This window comes from Cygnus olor, chromosome 1 (assembly GCF_009769625.2).
Source record: "Cygnus olor isolate bCygOlo1 chromosome 1, bCygOlo1.pri.v2, whole genome shotgun sequence".
NCBI lineage: Eukaryota > Metazoa > Chordata > Aves > Anseriformes > Anatidae > Cygnus > Cygnus olor.
Genome location: NC_049169.1, coordinates 176,906,821 through 176,925,234, shown reverse-complemented (window position 1 = coordinate 176,925,234; position 18,414 = coordinate 176,906,821). Strand labels below are relative to the sequence as shown.

Here is an 18,414-nt window from a genome sequence, read left to right as displayed (position 1 = left end):
CTGGCAACTTTTGGCGGAGTTGGGGGCGCGGGAGAGGGCGGATGCTGGCTTCTCCTCCCTTCTCTTCTTCCTCCTCCTCCTCCTCCTCCTCCTCTTCGTCGTCGTCCTCCTCGCCCCGCCGCCGCCCTTCCCTCCCTGCTGGCAGCCTCGCCCCGCCGCCTTGGGGCTCGTCTGTTGGGTGCCCCCCTCGGCCGCTGCTTTCTTTCCCTCCGAGAAAAGCCGTCCCGCTTTTGCCTCCTGCCCCCTCGGTACTGTGTGAAGTGTTGCCCAACTGCAACTGCTGCAAGACCAAATAAAAATAAAAAAATAATAATAATCTTAATTCATCGACTGCAGCTGGCAATCTGTTTGCTGCTGAGGGTGGAGGGGAAGCCTGGGCAGTGAGTCATGAATTTAAAAGGCCCTCTGCTTGTTTATTGCAAAAAACGGGGGTGGCGAATTCAACATGTGGATAATAAACAGGGGGGAAAAAAAAAGTGACTAAATTCCTAATAAAAATGATTAAATGGGGGTACCAGCGCGTTCTTCCCTGCCCCCAGCTTGCCGTCGTAAGAGGAGGGGGGAAGTAATTTTGCTTTTTTTTCCTGAAGGGGAGGGCTTGCGGTCAGGCTGTCATAGCTAACTGCAGTAGTTATGCGTTTGTCAGCATTTCCATTATAAGTGTACTTTTTATGTAGTTTACAACTTGGTTATAAAAATATGCGCTGGGTTGAAACTTGGTCAACGGCCTCTTCTCCAGAAACATCTTTTAAGCAAACTTTGAGACGATTCTGCTTAGATGTGAAGTGGAAATCCGTGGAAAATACTGGATTTTGTGTTTCGCTGAACTCTAAAACTTCGCTGCTCACGCACGTAGATGCATTTACAGCTGTTAGCCCAAACTTGGTTTGTGTTTTATTTTTTATTTTTTTCCTGCCAAGTATGCTAGGTGAGGGAAGGGTTTAAAAGCTCGGCCTCTGCACGCTTTGGGGTCGCTGTTAGTGTCTTAATTATTTCAAGAGAGGCTTGGTGAAGCCTCTTAACGGAGGCCATGGGGGCATCGTGAGGTGCCCACCTTCAGAGGAGTCGCGGGGCACCACGTACCCGCAGAGCTTGGGCAGCCTGCTGAGTTGTACCAGCGCTTTGAAAGCCCCAAAGCTGTGGACAAGACGCCAGTGTTAAAATAAAAGCAGAATATGGTAACTTTGCTACCAAAGCTCTGTGGGATTTTTTTATATTTTTTAATTTTTACTGTCTGTTCAGTTGCTGCTTCCAAAACAGAGAATGAGCTCGGTATTTAAGAGGCTTCGTTTGTATACCTCTGTACCTATGTATCCTGATCCTGCGAAACGTGCCTGCCACCCAGTGGATGTAGCTGATCTGTGTACGCTCTATATTCTATACATTTACTTCCTCTCCTCTGCAAGTTTGCAAAGTGAGGTGCTCAGAAGCTATCAGGTGCCGTGCTCGTCTGGCTGCACCGGGCCTGCACACCGGGATGCCATTTGACGTGAGGTGATCCACCACTGCGCTTCCCACCCAGCTCTGGTGCTGAGCCAGGGGCGTATAGGCTGATGGCAGCGGCACGCAGGGACCCCCCAGCCGGGCAGAAGTCAGGAGACGTGGCATGGTGGATGAGGCAGGTGATTACATAAAGAGGGAGAGGCATTGTCGTGCTTGAGATAGCTGGAGAACAGGGTTCTGCGGCCCCTGCTGTTCCCGTAGGATTTCTACCTAAACTTCCCATTTTCTCACGCAGGCCATTTGTTTTTCTGGGTGCCTGACTTGAGTCTTGAGTCTGATTTGCAGTCGTGCTGAACTCACCGATGTGGAACAAAAGTCAATGACTGTTTGTTCTCAACATGCAGAAAATGTTTAGTAGGACTAAGCATGGTAGAAATGCAAGTCTCGATCGTCAGAATTGCTCGCTCAGTGTCTGCAGCTTTTTACTTGATTTTTTTCATATCTTAGTTTCCTGTCTTCAGAAAATTGTGGATCAGTGTCCTTTATTTTATGGATTACTGCAGTGATAAGAACCACTGAAGAACCTGGGAGAAAAGAATTCATTTGTTCTCTGGTTCGATGGTGCAGATATGCTCTAAAGGACAAGGGCAAAAAGAGAATTTGCGCTTTAATTATAACAAAGCTTCTGTCAGGAAGAAAATGTGACCAGGTCAGTCACAATTACAGGCTGACCTCCATGCATATGAGCACTGGGAGACAGTTTTAATTACCATTACTCAGTTCTAATAGGTCCTCAATTCTACAGTGCTAATCACATTTTTTTTTAAACTGCTTTTACTGTGTCATTTCCTAACTTTTCTTCCCCTTAGGAAAAGATAAGATAAGCAGCTAGGCAGCCTGGAGCAATGCATGTGTGTTCCCGTCCTTCCTCAGCTGGGTTACTGATGTAACACACGAGACTTGCCTGAGCTCTCCATTGAGCACGACCGACAGTGGTCGGTCCTGGCTGCGTGCAGGCCAGCAGGAGAGGATCTGTTATGCTCTGCCAGTTTGTTTCGCAGCTGTCTGCAGGCAGGGAGGGAATGGCCAGGCTCAGAAATCCTGGGCTGTGTCCCAGACTCTGGAGGAGAGCGTGCCGTTGGGATCTTGCATTTTCCTGCTCTGTCTGCGCCCCTCATGTGCCATTGCTTGTCTCAGTCCTTTGACTCGTTCTCACGCTGTCTCCTTGTATCTGCCTTCCTTTTCTCCTCCTCCTTTGCTTCTGTACTTCCCATCTCCCTGTTCCCAGTCTCCTTGCACAGAGAGTTGCATTCCTTTTCCAGCCCCTTGTGTTTTTTTTTTTCTTTCTTCCTAGTCTCAAGTCATTCTTGTGCCCGTTTTTTCTCCCTCACCTTCTTGTTGTATTTGCTGTGGAGGGAGCCTTACTCCTCAGCTTTTCTGCCACCCTGTCATGTCGTTCCTTGCTCTCTGTGGTTCTTGCACTAAGCATCTTCCTTGGTCCTTCTCTGTGGTGCTCTACAGCCTCGTGTTGCTGTGAAGACCCACGGGACAGGGCAGTGAAAGGGCAGGAGAAGCAGGGCTCCAGCTCTCATCCCAAGTGCCTGGCACCTTCTTGCCGTCAACTGGCCACTACATGGACAGTCTGGAGCCTGCTCCCATTATTACATGCAATTGAAGATGGTTATCTGAGCTGCAGTCCTTTCCTGGGTAGGAGCTGGGAGAAAAGTTGCTGAGTGCTTGAGGGGATGGCCTATGTAGTCTGATGGGCATGAGGAGTTGTGAAGAATGGGGATGTGGCCTAGTGAGCATCTACTGAAAATGCATAATGTATAATTTGTCGTCAGCAGTTTGACCAAATGTGTGCGGATTTTTCATGGAGGCAGCAAAAGGCATACCTTCAGTATAGCAGCTCCAGCCCTCATGTCAAATTTCAAATCTGTTACCCGAAGCTGAAAGGGCACTATAACCTTCTAACAAGTTTGCCAGCATTTTTGTTAATACTGAAAGACAGTGTTTTCCCCAGTCTTGTTCTGAAAAACAGCTGAAGTATTTTGGCTGAGGTTTTCTAATCTCTGTTCTTTTTACACCCCTCCCTCAGAGGCAACCTTTACAACACATGGAACAAAACTTAGCCTGAGGCAGACATTCAACTTGGAAAATTTCAACCCAAACAGTCCAAGTCTGGCCAAGTTACAAGCAGCTGAAAGCAGCATCTTGCATTAGAAGTCTTCAGCAACTGCCTCATAGGCAGTGCTACAAGCTTCACCAATACCAGTGTATGTTTATGTGCTTTTAAATACACTGCTCAACTGTAATATTAATTAATAGCTTACCCAGTTGACTAATTGGCACCCGGTTGATTTGAGTTTGGTAGGGTATTTTGTCTTTTTTTTTTTTAATAGAGAGCCTAAAACTTTTCAGTCAATTGTACAAATGCTTTTACTTACTCATATTATTCATTGTTGTTTTCCTGGCTGAAAAATTGAAAACTTTAAAATGGAGCCTCTGAAATAAATAACAAGCTGTGGCTTACTAGTTCTGAATCTTTCAGAATGACTTAACAATTGTTAAAGACCAATTTACAGTAGAACTGGAGCAAATTGCTTCCCAGAGTTTTGAATTGTAGAAAACCACATCTCCCAAATTCCTAAGCTATTCATCAACTGTTCAATTGTAGCAGACTCACCCTATATTGTGTCCCTGATATATCTATTAACTTTGCAGTGAAGTGTGAGTTGAAAACAATTGTGCCATGGAGTCACTGTGGAATAAATACCACAAACATTGGCAAAGTTGCTTCATAAATCTTAGTTTAGAGAGGAACTTAGGCGTGTCTTTCTTCTGTGTGAGTGCAGCTGTTTCTTGTGGGGTCCCCCAGGGACTGGGTCTTGGTGCAACGCTGTTGAATACCATTCTATTCACAGTGTTTGCAATGATATCTCATCTTTACCAATAGATGATATACAGGTTTGTGTGTGGTACAGGTTATTAGTGTGGTGTACTCCAAATCACGGTTTTAGCTAGTTCCCATCCAGCAGAATGCGTAGTTCATGCAGCCAGCTACTAAGGAATGAGGAATGCAGTTACACCAGCAGGATAGGAGACTGTCTTCAAACTGGTAATTTGAAAGAAGGTTTAAGAATTTGTGTGGATAATCATCTCAATGGGAGTTTTCACTGTAATCCTGTCAACAGAGTGTGATCTTTGGCTATACAGCAATAAAAATAGTGCATAGGAATGGGAAAGGACACGGCATTAGTAAGATCACTGGAATTCTGAGTCTGCGTCCGGTGTCGCTGTTCACATGAGGAAGGATGTGAAATATTAGTAGGAGCACAGCAACAAAAGTGTTCCAGGGTTTAAAAAAGAAGCTTTATAATGCAGTTTATCAGTTCAGAGGAAACTGAGAGGTGAAATGATGCCTGTATATGTCTTACACATGTGTAAGGAAATTGTATGACCCTGTTGAGACATCCAACATGTCTAGGAGCTGAAGTTAGGTGTGTTGTATAATGAAATATTAAGTAGCAATGAGGGTAATTAAACATTTTAATGAGTTTAATGTTGCTGGGAGTATTTAAAATGAGATAACGTTCACTTCTCAAAGAAGTGCTTTGGGTTGGTTTTATGGGGCACTTTGTTAGTGCATGTAGAGAGGGAAAGGACTGTGCTCTGTTCACCTGTGCTCTTCACCAGATCAAGAATACAAGATTATTTGCAGTGCTGTCAGTGTATTGTAGCACCTGTTGCTACATTGGACATCACAGTTAAATGGCATGCTCCAGAAGTTGGCCAGTTTTCTTTTGGTTCAGGAGAACCTTTTTTTTTCTTTCTTCATGCCTAATTTCACTTCTGGGATTATGATGAATGACTGTATACTTTTTGCTTTCCTCAAGAGCATTAACATCTGGTTGCAGCTGGAGACAGGATTTTGGGTACTCACCTTCCTCCCTTACTGCTCTGTCAGTACAGAGAATTGTCTTGTATTTGCAGGTTGATGTACCTCCTTTGTTCGCTCAGCAATCAAAAAAGATTGCTGTATTTAGGGATGGAGAAATTTCCCCTGCCACTTAGCAGACAAGGCATTGTTCACCATTTACAACTGACCTGCTGAGGGCTTGCAGTATCCTGAAGCCCACCCTGCCCTTAAGCACCTTGCTGTCCTTCGGACAAGCCTCTCCTGCTGCCAGATCTCCTGCTGCAAGCAGACGGGCGCGCTGGAGACGAGGAGGTGGGCATGTGTGCATGTGGCTTGGCAAGCTAGCAGGACCAGCAGTTGCTAAAACAACAGAAGTTATGGTGGTGAATTAATTTCGTAACCTGAAACACACGATGGGCTGCTCAAATCAAGTCGAAGTATTACTTACCAAGTTTCTTTTCAGACAGCTTCATGCTAAAGCTAAAGGTTTAATTTGGCCTGGGAACTGCACTTGAACCTAGATAGTTATGAGATGATGTTTTATAATTCCATAGCTCGTTCTTTTTAATATAACAAACACATTTTTTTTTCCCTCTGGCAGCTGAACCAGAGTAAATATACTTCAATACTTAAAGTATTTCTTTCCTTAGAAAATTTATTTTATTATGCCTACTATAGGGTAAATGGTACATAAAAGCATGCCAGGATCTGACGTTCCATATTTCACACGATGGTCTTAATTTGGTCTTTTTCATTCACACTTTCAAACATCCTCTGAAAATTTTAAGGTAACTAATTGCACTTTCTGTACAGAATGACATCACTGGAAGGTTTACTATTGAGAAGAACTGAAACTTGAGAAGCCTAAGTTCTTGTAAATCATTATCTCTAGACTTGTCAAAAACATGCATACGAGTATTTCCGCTTATTTGGATATACTTAAGCACCAAAGTACTTGTCTCAAATGTGATTTCTAAAAACATTTTCCTCAGCTGCTGTATTGAGATGTGTGTGTTTGGGAAAAGAATATGAATAGAGTCTTCTAGGGTTTGGCCCTTGTGCCTATTCCTACGTTCATTGAAGTTAATGATAATGCTTTATTGACTTTGAGCGTATACAGAATCTATAAAAAGTGCAAATAAGGTTGGAAGTTTTCAGTTAAGAGTTCTAATTAGGTTATTTAATAAATTTCTTCTTGGAAAATGACTATCAAAGAATCAAAAGTAAATTTTGAATCCTACTTTATTATTCCAGTAGTTTGTTATAAATTGGGTCATTATGTAGATGATAACGAATATCACCACATGGTGCCTGTTTTTAAAGTGCAGTCATGGATTATAGTTTGCTATCTCTTGACATTTTATTGTGTTTTGTAATACTTAGTGAGATTTATGCCCTTGCTAGTTATAAAACGAAGCAGTGTTTTACACTGAAATTGAAGTTTACAGAATTAAGTGACTTATGTCCATCTGAAGGACATATCAAATCTGAATATAAAACTTCTAAAAAGCCAAGCTGCATAACTGACTATATAATTCGTACACCTAACAGCACAAATCGTGTGCATGTAGGATAATTATGCACCCAGATAACCAAATTAAAAAAGGAATAGTAGTAGGACAGAGTTCTTTGCAAGGTTTGTTTTTTCCTCCCTTCATCAGTGCTGAATGTAACTGTAATCAGGATAGTCAAGAGTTAGGTGTTTTTATTAAATGTATTATTCTGTATCTGTCACGTGTGTGGACTTCCAGCTCAGTCTGTCATCTGGCACATCTGGGGCCAGTGAAGACAATTCTGCCTGCTCCATAGGATTAGTTTGATTTCCTTGTTTTGTTTTTACACGTTTTGTTTTGTTTTTTTGTTGTTCTTAAAACCGACTATTTCAGATTCACCTGTGTACTCTGTGCACTGTGATATTCTTGTCTCTTTCCTCCATTAATATAATAGTGACATTAAGCAGTTAGTATCTCAAGTACCTGGTCATACAGGCATCGATGAAATTTAATGAGGTGTTTCAATTTGCTTGACCTTGTTCTGCAACTCATTTATGCCTAATGTATTCACGTAGGAAACTCAACATGCCAAGTCCTGGTTGAAAGTTGCTCACATGGTAGCTGCTGCTGCAGCTTCCCTTTCAACATCTGTTGCTGCTCTGAGAGAAGCTGCTGCTTTGTCATTTTAAGAAGCTCATGCATTAATCATGTACTGGTTGTTTTGGGGGCATGCTTGGGGTCTTTGGAGGTAGTCACAACAAGCTTGGTTTTCTGCCTTGAGAAGTAGAAGAGCTGGTGGGAAAGTTGTAAGATTGTGTACCCTGCTGCAGGTCTTCGGAGACAGTTTTTGGCAAGGGGGGTTGGATAGCATCCAGGCATCTGTTCTTTGTTCTTTATTTTTTGTTAAGAGATACTGTGTAAGTGTGGAAATTCAGTGAGCAATGGCAAGGTCTTTCAATGTTGATCAAGAGGATGACAGCAGATACATCTGTTTTGCAGGAAACCAAAAGAGCCCACTTTGTCAACAGTTTAAATGACTGAAGAGGCGAGAAGGTTATGCTGCCCTTTGGCATAGGATTTGCTGCGTTGTTTTTTTTAAAGATATATGACAGAGGAAGGGATACTGTGGGTAAAAGGACAGCAAAACTAGTCAGAAAATTGATAGAGACAGTACTAAGCATTCATATACCACTGTAGGAGCACTGACCTAACAGCATGATAATAAAGTATGGCCTAAGGAACGTGATCGGCGCTGGTAGATGAGCGCAACAGAAGTGAATCTGCTACTGAGCTCCAGAAGAAAATCCAGCGTGTAGACACTTCTAGCAGTACCTTCTCCAGACAGAAATGTTGCCTCAGAAATATGACGTTGTTGCAAATTGGCTTTCAGTCAGTTCTACAAGCTCTTCTGCTTGCTCTTCCCCTGCAGGAAAGAAACATCGTGAAGTCGGACAGCACCACCAAACAAAATGGCTGACATTTAGTTGATACGGGTTTCAGCTGGAGACAGTTGTCTTCTAAGTAGATGTTGGGCAGGAAAAAGGCACTAACTTCTTCACCCCGGCCACCATCACTCTTGCTGAGGGTTTGCACAGGAATCCCGAGGGAGAACAGGGCTGAGGCCTAAATAAGAAGTATGGGACTCGTGGTTGCAATGCTCTTTACTGTGGTGACCCAGCTGTATGTGGTATGTGTATGTAGTATGTGGTGACATAGCTGCAGGCGCCACTGCTGTCCTCCGTTGGTCACCTGTGCCAGACTGGCCAGATCACTGTGGGGATCCTCCTATTTCTGCCAAAGCAATCTGTTTTACCTACACGGTTTAAACAGTTAGTTTGTGTTAGTTGCAGTGGGCTGGCGAGCTTAGGTGGCAAAGCTGACGTAGGTTCTGGTAAATACACTGAGATGCTGCTGGGGGGTGGGCTGAGGAAGTTGGTGGTGTATTAGTGGAAGTAGTAGAAAAAAAACAATTACTAAGACTTTTTAAAATTCAGTTTTCGAATATTAATATTACATGGTAGTGAAACTTTGCTGCTGTTACAGAGGTAGTATTTTAATGAAGGAATGATCTGGCTTCTGACCATAAATATACTGCAGGCAAGATGTTGAGAGCCAGAACTGTATGTTTTTTGTTCTTGGCAAATGACCATTTGTGAAAATTATCCAGGACACTTCTACTGATGTGAAATGTTTCTTATTTCTGGTGATCAAATTCACTGATATCCTTTTATCATTGATTTTCTTTCTGAGTGGCTATGGTTGCATCATATTATGTACCATGTCCTAGGTAAATTACTGCACAGCATGTTTTTGGGAGTGTTGTTTGCTTAAGAGGTCTTCCTATTTTATTTTCTTTTATTTTTGAGAAAACTAACTTTTGTAGGTGTTGTGTTTTCTCCCTCTGAAATAAAAGCTTCATCAGAAATGCAAGTTTGTAGTCTGTCACTTCTGTCATTACTGTATGACTAGCAGCTGGAAGGTCAAATAGTACAATAGGCTGTTATTGTATTAGCCCCCTCATCTTTCTTTAAGTGGGTGTGTTTGTTTGTTTGTTTTCTTTCCCTAAATCTATGCATTAGCTATAAACTACTTGTTTAATGTTTTCCTGAAGGAAAAAAAAGGTACTTACACAAGGAATTGCCTTTATGGATATATAGTGATATATGCTTCGTATGTTTTAAGACTCAAACTAGGTTCCTGGTCCTGTGTATTTGCCTCAGCACCTGTTGAGCATATTACTTTTCTGAATTCTCTAATCCTGTAGGGTTTATGTATTCCTATTATGTATTCCCCCTTATCTTTTCTCCGTGTTGTTGACATTTATCAACATTAAATATTGTTAGAGACTGCTTAGTTCTTTAGAGCTTTTTGTTTATGAAGTATGTGGTGGACAGGCATATCAAAACTCTTTGTTTGTTTGTTTTTGAGGTGGGAAAGGATCTGTCACGTATGTTCAGATTTAAGTTGCTATTCTGCATATTTTATTATCAAATTGAGCAGTAGTGGTACGGGTGTTTCAACAGCCGCAAGTGTTTGTGCAGGTGTGGTTTGAGGGTGAAGGTACGTAGTTCTGGTTCTTTTGTATTGCACTGCATTTGCACTTGCAGAATGACTGTTTTAGCAAAGGAAGCTATTCTAAAAGGGAAGTATTAGGAACAATACTGAATCTGCAGACTGTGTTAAAGAAACTGGGGGACTGCTAGGAAAAGGTGGCTTTCTGAACACTGTTAACTGGCACTTCTTTGTATTTGTGCTCCTTCTTTCTTGTCCAGTCAGTGTTTTTCTTTTTTTTTTTTAGTAAATTGAAGACATGTAGAAGTAAAAAACCTGAAAGTGTGGGTTGGTTGTTTTTTTTTTTTTTTTTGGTCATTCTGGGGAATGCCCTTTATTGGGATTGCTTGTTTTATCTGCTAGAAAAAGGCACTGCTTACCAGTTCCAGATACGCAGATAAGTAGATTACAGCTCTATGTGGTTTCTGGCTGGAATGTCATCACAGCTTGGGCAGCTTGAAATCAGGCGTCTCCATGCTTTTGCTGTGTGGAGCCACTACTGCACTTCCATCTTCTTTATTCCAAAATGTATCTTGAATGTTCAGATGCACGAGGAATAGTGAACAGAGCTGGGAATGAAAGAAAACTGGGTAAAACAACTTAGGAAGGGAAGGAAGTAGATTAAGGTAGATCCAGACTAGTTTTCTCCTTCTAACTGACAGGATGTGAGCCAGGGAAATGAGATACAGAAGAAACTGTGAATAGCCCTGCTGATGAAACTGAGATAATTTGAACTGCTACGGGATAGCTGGGAGCTAGGTCACTGTGTGCAGAAGAAGGCTGAATGGACTTCATTATCCATAGTGTAAGGATTTTGGGGGGAGGGTCCTCTCAAGAACAAAATGTTAGCTTTTATTAAACACGAGAAAAACTCAAATCTGAATGCTGCTACCAAATAACATTGAAGAATAGTCATACGTAGGTAGATTTCTTCTCCTCTCCTCTCTTCCTCCCTAAGTATTATCTTAGCATGGTGTTGTTTTGAGGACACATTAAGCATGGATAGGCAGTTTTTTCACCAAGTAGGTGAATAGTTAGATTTTCTAAGTCAGGGATTGCAATCAGTGAAGCACTAGAGCGTTCCAGTTAGGTATGACCAAGAGCTGAAGTTCAAGATCTCTTAAGTCCTTTTAGTCGGTCCACAGGGCTCGCTTTACTGTCTTTTCCAGATGGGGAGGAAGGTACAGAAAAACCTGACCAATGCTGCGGGAGCCAGCTGTGGTTGTTAGCTTGGGGTCCAGTGCCAGTGATCAGACCCAAGGGGAAGACAGTGGGGAAACTGGGGCAACAAGTTCCCCTCAACACACATGAAGTGACCTGTTTGTTGCCTTAGCTGGGGCTGCGAGAAAGGCTGTTCAGTGCAGGTATCGTTTTCAGTCATGAGGGCTGTGGGAGAGGAAATTAAATAAGTAACCTGCCACCAGCTCCATTTTATCTGATTAGTGATGGGATATACATTTTTTTTTTTCCCCAGAGGTTTCTAAATCTTCATACCTTCGGTGTTAAACAAAAAATGAAAGTAATGGATCATCAGAAGATACCTTTTGGGGCTTGTCCAAGCACACCTTGCAAAAGTGTGTTTCGGCTCTGCTCAGAGCCAAACAGAGATGGTGTGGGTGATGTTGGATGACGTCTCAGAAAGGAGCTTTGTGACAAGACCAAGACTGAGCGCACCAAAATGTAGAGAGAGTAAAATAGAGAAGCTAAAAGTGGCCAACTGTGGTGTTTCAGATTAACTGAGGGATGTTCGTCAGACCTCCCTATAATTCCTTTGCAGTGTTTTCTTTCTGAATATGGCTTCCCCGTACTCTGGGTTATATATAACCATATACTGTATGTGTGTATGTATATGGTATAGATGTGTACAATCTGTTTATTTAATAAGCTGGAAAAAATTCTTGATGCTGAGGGTTCAGTATGTTAATCAGTTTGTAGTGGTATATTCACTTCTACCATAGCTATGTTTTGCTTATTTCTCTGTTTGCTTTGTAATAGCGTATCTACATTATCTTAAGTGTGTTATTTTTCAGGTATGGTTTAGTTTTGGCTTTATTCTCTCAAGTCTCTCTTGGACTGAGAGTTGGCTACATTTGCATAAAACCAAACCTTTACTAGTCCATCTTGGGAGAGAAAAGAAAGGATTTCATCTTGTATTTTGACCTTTTCTATAAAATTTAGTAACTTGACTTAGGGGATATTTTGAATGCAGCATCTAATGAAGTCATGAGTGGGACCCTCTTCTCCATTCATGGAATAAACCTCACCTACCATAAGTCTTCTCGTTCACAAATACTGACACCCAAAAACCAAGGAGGAAAACTGACTTCACGGCATTTTCTGACTATGCTATTTTGGATATAAGGGTAAGGGGAATGGCCTTGGATTAGTAAGTGTCATTGCCTTTTTTTTAAATCTTGTGTGATTGTGCAAACAATGATGTTCTGCCAGGTGGAAAGCTGATGTGTGAAACGGTGAGAGCCTGGTTATAATTTTCTGTAGTTAAGTGGAACTAGCAAGGAAAAGGCAATATAGTTACACGTTATGTTATCAACACCCCCCCACGCACACACACAGACACATTGCAGAACAGAGAAGTGTGGAAGAAAACAGTCCTTGAGCCAGGACAACTACTCCGTGATAGTATGTAGTTTTTCCCCCTTCTTCTATTGTGTTTTGTCTATTTAGATTAAAAGGTCTTTGCTCTGTTTGCCCTGCAGATCTTTGCTCTTCTCTGCCTATAAATGTGAACGCTCCCTGGGCATTATAAGCAGAGAGGCAGGTTTCCTGTGGATTTACATCCAGTGTGTGTGGTGCTTCTTCCTCCCTGCCTCCCCCTTCATAGGGCTTCTCTATAAGGGCTCCAGCCCCTCCTTGCCCAGTGGCATCCCATCACAACACCTGCAGGCATCCAGCTACAATTTCACCTGAAAAAATGTAAGTGTGCATCGTTTGATGATACTGGTGGTTTTGCAGTAGGAGGCATTGGGCCTGGTGGTGTTTTTCCTGTTTGCTAGTTGACATTTAATGGTACAAGTGAATTTTCCAATGTGTTGTATAACTTTGTTTCGTAATTCCTGTCCCTCCAGATCTGACTTCTGCCAAAATGTGCACATACGATATACGCATGTAGCTTTGAAAACAAACACTTGCTGAATAATGGTTCTTGACTAGAATGGTTGGAAATCACTGTATTTTCAGAAAGTAAAGTCAAACCCTGGGCTCAATCTCTTTTAGATGTAGGGTATTTGGGATCTGCTTTCTTCATTTGGGATTTTCATTTGGGAAAGCATCAGTCTGCTGCAAGCAATTAAGGATTAACAATAAAAGAATTAAAGAATATTTGTCTAGGGCTTGTTTAGGGCAGTTAGTTTTCTTGTAGAACAGCGTAGCAGAGAGAAAGCTGCTCCTAGCTCGTACAAAGCAGCAAATGTTCAACAGGCCCGAGGATGTGCAATTAATCTAAAACAAAAATAATACAGAAAAAGTAATTTCCTTTACCCTTTCTCTTTCCTGAGTGAGATCATCAACCACTGTCTTAAGAAAAGCTCTTTTAATTATTTTGAATATTAAAATTAAATTAGGCTGATGCTACTCTTCACTAGTGGTTGAAATATGGGAAGTTTTCTGTGACCATAGTCACAATTAGTGTCTTTTTGTCTGATCTTCAAAGCTGGAAAACATTTCTAAAGTGTCATGCTAAAAAGGGGGAACATTGGGAGTGAGAGTTCAAGAAATAAAGTCGGTCACAGAAAAGCAACGGATGAAACTTTGCATTTGGCTACCAGCCTAGGATCTGAGTGCTCTGCTGTCTAATGTAGGTCTCACCTGTCTCTTGATGGTAGAGGGAGTTAAAATCATTCCACTCAGGCTAGCTGTAGTTTTTTCTTTAAGGTTGGCGAGCCCTCAGTAAGTGAAGGACAAAATGGGTTCTAAGGTTAAATGTGTACACTGAGATGCTAAATTTCCAGTATTGGACTAAAATAATAATCACTAATGTATACATAGTGATTGCATAGTGCTTTGGATGGAGTAGTGAGGATACTAAGTGTTTTATAAGTCTTAGGGAAATGACAGACTGCTCAAGGAGACTGCTGAGCTCCCTCCATTAAGTAAATGACCTCTGTTAGTGGAAAGCAGGGGAAAAATCCCATGTATGAAATCATGCCTGCTGTAATATCCTCTCTTTCTCTTAGCCTCTGGTGCCTGATGCTGTTTTCATGGCCTCCTGAACCACAGGATAAAGACAGATGATTCCTGTGAGGCTTTTGGAAAACACTTAATGGGAGCAGCAATTTTCTTTGAAACTAAGCCTATACGTATGCATGCAACAGTGTCTTCTACGATATGTCTGCTTGCCGTACCTCATTTTTATGGGCAAACGACCATAAGAGGTGAAAATTTGGTGTCTTAGAGAGATCCACAGAACTATAATCTGTGATTTCCTTTAGGACAGCTCACCAGGATAAAGATCAGCATGGAGACACACGGCTTTTGTTTGTGCAAGCAGTTTGAAATTTAGCTGAGAGATCACAGTGTTGTCCTTCCAGCTGTCAGTTCCCCGTATCTGTAGCCCAAGCTCCCTGATACCCCTCCTTTTTCTTTCCTGTGATCTCCATATTTTTTTCCCTTGTTTCTTCTCCATGATTTATGTATTCATCAATTGACTAATGTACCATGTATTTGGACAGGTAGGCCTGCCACTAAAAGTATCAATCACTTCCTGAACAAGTAGGTGAGCGGCTCATGTTTCTAGCTAACTGGTCTTTAATAGCCAGCCCTCTATCCGAATGAGTTGCAATGGAAAATATATTTATTTAAACGAGCTTACTATTTTTTTGCTTACGGTGTTGTTTTTTTTTTTCCTCCTGCCTCTCCAAGTTAGCACTCTTATCTTTTTCCACTAATTAGAGCAGCTGGAAGAGCAGTAATAAACACACTTTCCTTTCCTTTGTGTTTGTATCCTGAGCGGTGCCAAAATATTCTCTTGTGCTCTCATCCGAGCGTATTTATGGAGCTCGGCATTCTTCTGAAGATTAACGTGTATCTAGATTTCCTTTAATTCTGTAAATGAGGCCTACATCTGTACCGGGAGCCCGCCCAAGCGCGTGAGGTAGGCAGCATGGCCGGCCTGGGGCTGCAGAGCTGAAAGGACAACGAAAATTGGAAGGGAAGCCAACAGTTTTTCGTCTGACTGGAGCCGTGGAAAATGTTGTCCCAAGCACCCCTACATGTGCATGTGCTAGATGCCATTTGTTATTGTCTGAAACACAAATGTGCATAAATAATTCCATGGTGCTCGTTCGAGGTATCAACATTAATTTCCTGTGGCGCGGCTGACTTTCTGGGGCTGTGCCGTCTCCGCAGCCTAACTCCCTAGCCTTTAAAAAAAGAAAGAAAGGAGGAAAAAAAAAAAAAAAAGGCAGCTGCAAAAGCACAGCATTGGGCCCAGAATTGTCCAGCGAAAGGGCGGTGTCTGGCTGTTCTCCCTTAGGAGAGAGTTTGGTGGGGAACATGACGATCCCTCCCCCTGTCCTCTCTTGCTGTATAAAGGCCAAACAATAATAGTAATGCTAACGTTGTCATGCTCTAACTTCTGTGCCTATCTGTGTGCTTGTCTCAGGCTACACCGAATATTTTGTCTGTGAATAACAACATTCCTTGCATAGAAACTTTTCTCAGCTCTAAGCTTCATTCTTGATTTGCTTTTTATACTGATAAATATAGACATGAAAAAAATCCAGTGTTCACGCTGGATTTTTTTCTTCCTAGCGTGTGTTTATTATTCATGAATGTGTTGCAACATCCAAAAATGTAATGAGTGACTCACAGTACGAGAAGAGGAAAAATATAGTTACAGCTTTTTAATGAGGATTCCTCAGTGGGCTACGGAGTGTCACAGATAAGAGGCCACAGTTTGATTATATCAAACTCATGCAGTCCTTGCTCATCCAGTCTAGAACCATATGTTTGCAAATATTTTTTTTTGTATTATTTATTTTGGTGTAAGAAAGGAAAAAAACAAAGGCTAAGTTTACTGTTACCGGCATAGTAACATCTCTTGCAGTTGTAATAGTTGTAACAATAAAGTTGTAAATAGTTGTAGATAAGAGGTTTGTATTCTTAAAAATTATTCTTGCAAGGACTCCTGAACAAACAGAACAATCCCGTTAAGGAAATTGATCTCTGAAGGAGAACAGTAGTGGGGGATCAGAAGCTCAACTTGTGGGATGATCTACTGATCTATTTCAAGAATCAGTATTGTCTTTCAGGAAATATTGCTTCTTGTTTTTTTGAAAATTGAACTTTTTCTTTCTTTTGTATGTTTTTGAATTTTACCAGTCTCATTTCATGCTCAGTATCCCCTCACCTCTCTGTCCTTCTTGCACAATAGGAGGAAACCCATGTTTGCTTGAAAGCAAGGTAAGTACAAACCCATAAAAATAGGTAGGTGACCTATAATACTTGTCTTTCAAGCCAGCTGTATATACAGGTGATCATTTCCTTTTGAATGCCATGAATCTAGCATGATCTTACTGCAGTCAGGATTGTATAGCTTTGTATAATACTGAAGTAAATTTTGCAAGATTTTCCAGAGCTGTTACGCATACTGTCTGCAAATTCAGCATAAAAGCATAGTACTTCTGTGCCCTTGCGGTCCTCTTGGGACAGCCAGTAATTATTACCATGCAAAAATGAGGTCCTTTTGGCTTTGTTTATTTCAAATATTTAGCATTGAGGAGTCTTAGTGAGATGTTCTGTATATTAAATGGCATTACTGTTATGGTCTATAACTACATTTGAGTGTTGAGTAGAACTACACCACCTTGAGTCTTCCACCGTGTTTCCACCTGTAGACTGAAACTGCGGTTCCAGTCTGTTTTTTCAAGGAGTAAGCTCTTCTACATTTAAAAAAAATAAATTCAGATGGAATTACCCAGTTATTTTCATAAAATTCATTTCTCTGCCCATTTATTTCTCAAGTCTTTCCATCAATTGGCTTCTTTGTTGTATGGGCCATGATGGGACAGGGTGTAGAGACAGTATTTAAAGATAAAAGGGTATTGATCTTTCTGGATCACTTTAGTGTCCCCACATGAAGGATTGGGAAGTAGTGAATTAGAAGTGAGTTGTGTTTCAGGATGCAACTGTTTTGTTTGTCTGTCTGACTGGGGTTCGTGAGAACAGTAGATGAGGCACAATGATTACTCCTGGCTGCATTTGCAGATCATGATTTCATTCTTTGTTTCATGATTTTTGGCGATCTGAATTCTGCTCAGAGATGTAGTACGGGTTGTAAATTTGTCCTCTCTTTGTTTTGATGTCCTTGTTTTATTGTCTTATCTGTGGGTCTAAACGTGTAACTTCCATCAAATCCTTTGGCAGGTGTATTTATAGGATGGTAAATGACTTTCAGTGCACTTTCCAAAACTAATGTACAAATAGCGTGAGGAGGGATGGTGAGACAGAGTTGGATCGGTCTGAGAGTCACAGGTTTAAGTGGCGTGGTTGTCCCTCCTCCCTGCCTGGATCATCCCCTGGATAACATGCCCCCAGTTTTTTTCAGCTAATGTGCAATCCTGTGATTCTTAGGGTGAAAAACCCTATTGCTCAGCCAGCCTAGCAGGGTGCTTCGCTACCACCCACAAAAGGGAGGTCCTCTGTCTTTTGCTGGCAGTGCTCGCTCATCACAGCCTTTTCTGAGCTGATTCAACTCGCTAACCGCACAGAGAGCTGCTGATGCTCCCCACCCACCTCGGTCAGCTTTCTGCCACGTTCATGTGTTAAAGCAGGTCACTGGAAGGTTTAACGTGTACCACGTGGACCAGAACCAGAGCAGGGAGAGGATGGGGGGAGAGAAAAGTGCGGTTGGGGTTGGTAGAGAAGTGTCGGAGAGAAGCTCTAGCGTGGAACTTGCGGCTGAGATTGGATCAGAAGCTATCTCGAGTCAGAGCTGTGTTTATTGCCTGGAGTTTTGCAATTCTTTCACTCCTAAGTCTGTTTATCAGTAGAAAGGAGGGTATAGCCACATCTTAAAAACATTCTTAGAAATACTGAAAAGTAATGTTTCTTACCAGAAGCAAATGTAACAAAAGGAGGAAAGCAGGAACTTAAAACAGCAAGGAAAAGTGACTATGCAAGTAGGTTTTCCTTGAGGCTTGTCATCTCCGAGATGTGACCTAGGAATACCTTAGTGGTGATCCAAGAAGAGTTTGTGCAAAGCTGTGCAAGGTCAGGGGTTTGCAGCTGTGTGGGATGTTGCTGTTCTGCTGGCAAAGGCAGCTGTCTTGCCAAATTCAGTAGGAAACACTGGATGCAAACCTGGAGGTATAAAATGGATGAGGTTAAAGCTCTCCAGTGCTTGGTTGTGACTCCATTGCTTTTGAAGCACTTCTCTCACCACTTCTGCTACTTGGGTTTAATTTCAGGAGGCTTGGAGTTTCCTGACCACAAAGTTGCAAAAGACTCTTGTGTATTTTGAAAGATGACGACATTTATTATCTGAAGGAT

The 18,414-nt window shown here is 41.8% G+C and overlaps 1 protein-coding gene across 2 annotated transcripts in view; it reads left to right on the top strand.

Annotated features, from left to right (window-relative positions):
• The window catches only part of ELF1 (E74 like ETS transcription factor 1), an 88,224-nt gene that overhangs the window by 268 nt on the left and 69,542 nt on the right, over nt 1-18,414 (top strand). The window contains exon 2 of one of the 2 annotated variants that reach the window (XM_040541009.1): nt 12,624-12,840. The exons of the other annotated variant lie outside the window; for it this stretch is intronic. The gene's annotated coding sequence lies outside the window, so the exon portion shown is untranslated. The remainder of the gene's footprint in view (nt 1-12,623; nt 12,841-18,414) is intronic. 2 annotated transcript variants of the gene reach the window in all.